The sequence below is a fragment of the Artemia sp. Qi Xiang Cuo genome, unplaced genomic scaffold (assembly GCF_049724085.1).
Source record: "Artemia sp. Qi Xiang Cuo unplaced genomic scaffold, ASM4972408v1 HiC_scaffold_3314, whole genome shotgun sequence".
NCBI lineage: Eukaryota > Metazoa > Arthropoda > Branchiopoda > Anostraca > Artemiidae > Artemia > Artemia sp. Qi Xiang Cuo.
Window position 1 is genome coordinate 1 of NW_028300706.1, and position 6,032 is coordinate 6,032.

The 6,032-nt window shown below is 34.4% G+C and overlaps 1 pseudogene; it reads right to left on the reverse strand.

Moving 5' to 3' along the window:
* Positions 1-6: 6 nt before the first annotated feature.
* Positions 7-852, reverse strand: LOC148938421 (ras-related protein Rab-18-B pseudogene; annotated as a pseudogene).
* Between the last annotated feature and the right edge of the window lie 5,180 nt (positions 853-6,032).

The following is a 6,032-nucleotide window of genomic DNA, read 5'->3' on the forward strand; positions in this document are numbered from 1 at the left end:
TTCCGCTATTTTCTTGTGTGGTAGCACAAGAGCAGAACTTTCACTCACAGACGCATCTTGTACGGCAGTCTTATCCACGTCTTCATTAATTATTTTATAGGCGTCTTGAGGCCCATGAGTGAATCTTTCTTCCAAACTATCGTGTATCCCAAGACGTGAGCGGAGCTCTTTCTTTATTTTCTTCATTAGTGTTTCAAAACAAAGTTGAACCCCGTCACCAGTTTTAGCAGAAGTTTCAATAAATAACATAGAGTGGTATTGAGCAAACTTTGCACCTTCTTCTGTGGTAACTTGACGACCTTCCTTATCAATTTTAGTGCCGACTAATATTTTTACAAGATGATCATGCGAGAAACGATGATCTAATTCAAACAGCAAGTCTCTGAGGTTCTCAAATGTGCTCCTCTCAGTGACGTCATAGACAGCTATTGCCCCAAGCGCTCCATAGAAACACTGATAGCAAGTATGCAGGTTACTTACTTTATTATCTTTGTCCCATATACACAGGCGATAAGAATTATTATCTATCTTCATCGGCGCATATACACAAGCATAGATGTTTGTATGTTTGTATTCCTCTTTGAATTTGTCATTTTTAAATCTTTCGATCAAACTTGATTTCCCTGCACCAACATCGCCTATTACTGCTATTTTATAGGTTGGAATAAATTCTTCCTCCATTTTATTTTGAGTCACTAATACTTCATTAGAAGCGTTCTTGTTGGGTCCAGTAGTAATTTTTTCGTAAATTATTTCAAGTATTGCTTCATTTTGACGATGAGCTGAAGAAGATCTTGCGTCACTAAGATTTTGCTCCTTAATAGTTTCTTCTGTACTAGCCATTTTATGCATAAACGATATTTTTAAACTAATTGGCGTTGCCTGTGAAATCCCGTTTATATGCTGACAATGACGTCATAACTGATTCGGCGCTATGATGTCACTATAAAACTGATCTCATACAAGCACTATTATGATGTTTAGATAATTTAAAATGACGTCATAACTGAAAAAGATATGCTAACGGCACTGGTATTATTTCTGCAAAACTAAAAACTAAATTCGTGTCACCATAGTACACCTGAGAATACTACCATCAGTTCTATAATGGTTCTTTCTCAACGAAACTGTTACGAAAAAAAATAAATGTATGCATATGAAATGTCTGCTCGAATAAAACATAGTAAAGCAATACAAAATATAAAGTGAAACTTACGATAAAAATGAAAAAAGGAGCGCATAAAGTCTTCAGTGAAAAGGCCATAGACTTACCAGTATCCGTTTTGCGTAAACAAATAATCAACAAAAGGAGAACATGTATGGTGTGCATTCTTTTGGTAAGCAAATTCGTGACTGTTAAGGAATGATGAATAAGGTCAAAGGCCTTTCAATGGTAATAATAACAAAAATTATTGTTATTAGCGTATAGGGTTATACTATATCTTTTATCATGACCTCACTCTGGCGCGCACCGTATATGCTAACACTATTGCGTTTCACAATAATCCTTAGAAAACAGCTATTTAAAGCGTTTAACTCTCAATTTTTCGTAAAAAAATCGTTCCTGAAGTGCAGTATTTGAAAATTTTCAAGTGGCTGATCCCTTCTCTGTTGTGTTACATGTTCGATAAGCTGCACTTCCCCAATCCCTACTTTTAATCAGAAAGGTAGGCAGATAGCAGTCCATTTAAATTAAAAACGTACAATCAGAGCCGTTCCTAGGGCTGATGGTACTCGCGGAAAATTAATTACAGCGCCTCCCTCTCGGCTCAAATAAAAAAAAAAAAAAAAAAAAAAAACAGATCAAAGTGGGTAATCCCCCAGTGGTAGCGCCCGGGGTAGAAGATCAGTCTTACCGGGCAGGGGCACCCATATGGGGGGGGGGGGAGCTCCAGCCCCCCCATGGCTGAATGATGCTGCCTTATATTTTTGTTTTGAGATTTTATTAGACAGCACTGGAAGTGCCGACAAGACCAGCTAAGCCCCCCTCCCTAAAATTCAGCTTATGGGCGCCAATGTTACCGATTACCTTGAGTCACGCCATTCAGTCAACACAGTGAAGAATATGAGATATTCTTCTGTTACAGAAATAAAATTTCACTTGGTTTCATCATCTGTTACGCTTATAAATAACGATGAAGATCACACTGCCTTTCCAATAATACAAATAACCAAAGGGTAAGACAACGAAAATTATTTTAAGACAATGAATATTTTTTTCTAAATAAATATCTAGGCTCTATATAAAAGAGCCGTCATCAGCTATAATATATAAATATATATATATATATATATATATATATATATATATATATATATATATATATATATATATATATATATAATAATATATAAATATATTAAAATAAAGCAAAGAAATTAAACTTAAGTTAAGTTATAATACCTCTTTAAGTGGAGATTTGGTAGAATATTCACTCAACGTAAAATGCACAAATTTAATTCAAAATGATTTAACATAGTACATAGTAAACATCGCGTTGAAAACATGCTCCCTATTTGTTTTGATCTGAAAGAAATACCTTGTTTCGTGTTTGTTTTTCAGTCTAAGTTGAACTTCCTTGAAGAGATGATGCTAGGACTGTTTTTTTAACTGTCTTAAAACAATTCCTTGTTGTTTATCTTTTTTTATTTGTTTAGTGGAAAAGAAGTGGGGTCTTCATCGTTATATATATATACATATATATATATATATATATATATATATATATATATATATATATATATATATATATATATATATATGTATATTATATATATTATATATATATATATATATATATGTATATTATACATGTTATACATATATATTATGCATGCCATATATCATTCATATAATTATACATAAAATATAAATATTATAGAGAGGATAAATTATTTATTAATGAATTATTAATAATATACAAATTCTAATTATTATTATACAAATTCTAAAAAAAGTATAAAATTATTTGTGTAAAATTTCTCGTTGCTTTAGCTTTTACTATTTGTGTTACACCTATTCTTCTTGACGTTTAGCTACCAAAAAACAAGGCACAAGAGATTCTTAGGCTTGTATTTACCAAACTCACAAAAGAAGAAAAATAAAGAAAAAATGTAGACAAAAGACTAGGGAAAATAAAACATCAACCATTGTATAATCAAGCAAAACAAACATAATCCACAAGAGATTCAAAGCGATAAACTACAACTATTTAAGGCACTCCTTTTCACCAATACTTGTCTGACTTCTTTTTAAGTAGATGTGGCAGATTGGACTCGGTCGTCAACAACTTGGAAAACAAATCCAAGATAAAATTGCAGCATTATACTAGAAACAAATAATGAACTACTGGACAGAGGAGGAGTAACTAAGTGGCGAGAGGAGCTGTAACCCTGACCTACTGATTACGTGAGTATCTTACACTAATCATTTCTTCCACTTTTGCATTTTTTTAAGGGGGGCGGGGGGTTACAGTAACGAATTTTCTAAGGAGGGGGAAGCAAAATATACTCTTTTGTATGTTGTAATTTTTAAGGAAAAAAATCCAACTCTGAAGCATATCTGGCGAACAATTCCATTCCTTGTAGGTCTAATGCCAACAAACACTAAATATAATAAAGCCTGGCAAATTTACTTAGAAATTACGTAATTCAATATTTAAAGTATTTGCTTTCTTTTATTATTTTGTTTTAGCTTATTTAATGCTCACTTGAATAGGAAAAGGGAGAACCCGAGGATGCAATTGCTCCAATGAAGTTTCAAGTCTACAAAATAATTACCAAATAGGAAATCAACCTTATGAAAAGGAGGTAAAACATCCCCGCCCTCATAAAACAAAACAAAAAACACTCGAAGTCCAAACTTATATCACATTCCTATTAGCATAAGTACCAACTTGGTCTTCCAACTAAATCAGTTCAGTTGGTTGTATTGAGAAAGCTGAGTGGATGATTTTTTTTCGGCGATACACTGAATTACAGATTAAACCTGTCAAATGTTCTAAGGCAGTCACGAGCCATGAGTAGTTTCTAGGATCGCCAAGAATATAGATGGTAATAGGCTATGCTACAGGGAAATAAAAAGATACAGAAACTGAAGCGAATGGACATATACACCTTTACACAAATTCTTGATTTGGCTCTCGTTTTAGTAAAGAACCATATATGATTGTGAAATCAGGCTTGAAAAAATCCAACTACTATTAGAATATAATTAACTTTAATGTTAGGGAAAGGAACTTAGGCATATTCTGAAGAGTAGCAGTCACATTATAGAGTAATAGATACACTGTTTTCAAATTAATAACCAGAACGAATCATTGATTCTCTTAAAGACTACCCTAAATTTCAAAGGTGTTCAATAATCAAGGAGGCACACTTGTGCCTCTATAAAGAGGCGACCCACCACAATGTTAAGCGATTTCAGGTCCTAGAGGTCGCAGAGAGACGGCGGTAATCGCATTTTGTAGCCCAAGCTCAAACTAAGAAACTTGCAAAATTTACTCCTCCTCCGACGTTATCTTCATGGGGTAAACTGGGCCGGAAGTTTGGACCCTCCCACGACAGTCCCCCTTTAAGGTTGTCCGATTAGACTAAAAATAAGAGGTTAAGTTTTTCAAGGGTCTGGGAGCGCTTCCTCGAAATTTCAGCTCTATCCGATCACTCCTTCCCTGTTTTTAAAAAACCAAATATAGCCACTTAAAATTCATTTCTTTTTTTTTTCTTAGCCACGCCTACAGGCCACAGTTGGCAACGGATCCGGGTGAATGAGGACTCATTTGAAGCAGAATTCGACCTGTTAGGGCCTTTTGATATTTTCAGACCGAAAAAATTACCCCCCGAATTTACAGTTACGAAAAACCTTAGTTTTTTTCAAATAATACAGATAAACAGGTTAGACATGCTTTGTTATGAAAATATCTACCCGTCAATTTTCATAACAAAGCATGTCTAACCTGTTTATGTGTATTATTTGAAAAAAACTACGTTTTCTAAAGAGTTAAAGAGGCTGAGTTACAAGGTCAACCCTTAAAACGTATAGGGATTAAGAGGCACAGTTGGGGGGGCTGTTAAAGAGGCTGAGTCACAAGTTCGAACCTTAAAACGTACAGGGATTAGGAGGCACCCTGTACGACGTGATTTGAGTATTCAGGAATTAAAAGCCTTAACACAAGAATGTTCAAGAGCGGGGGGTTTGGGGGGGGGAGCCCCCCCACATTAACACCTGACACGATCAGCTAACAGTTATTCAATCAAAAATAATTAAAAAACTTTAAAAAAAAGTGAAGAAATTATTTTAAAAAAACTACGTTTTATAAAGAGTTAAAGAGGCTGAGTTACAAGGTCGAACCTTAAAACGTACAGGGATTAGGAGGCACAGTTGGGGGGCTGCCTCCCCCAAACCCCCGCTTTCGCAGCCTTTAAATAAAAAAAAAGTTTTTTAAACTGAAAGTAAGGAGCGACAATAAATCTTAAAACGAACAGAAATTATTCCGTATATGAAAGAGGCTGTGCCCTCCTCAACGCCTCGCTCTTTACGCTAAAGTTTTTATTGTTTAAAAAAAGAGTTGTGAGAAAGTCAAACTTTAGCGTAAAGAGCGAGGCGTTGAGGAGGGCACAGCCTCTTTCATATACGGAATAATTTCTGTTCGTTTTAAGATTTAATGTCTCCTTACTTTCAGTTTAAAAACCTTTTTTTTATTTAAAGGCTGCGAAAGCGGGGGTTTGGGGGCGGCAGCCCCCAACTGTGCCTCCTAATCCCTGTACGTTTTAAGGTTCGACCTTGTAACTCAGCCTCTTTAACTCTTTAGAAAACGTAGTTTTTTTCAAATAATTTATAGAAAGGTCAAGTGGTAAGACAAGAAGGAATAGAAGGCTTTTTCTTTTTACAGAATACGCTTTTTACTTTTCACTTTTAAAAGACATGTGCGATTTATAGGCGACATGTTTAGGTCATTGTGCAAAAAAAGGAATCCATTTCATTAAAAAAAAAAAAAAAAAAAAAAAAAAAAAAAAAAAAAAAAACAATGAAT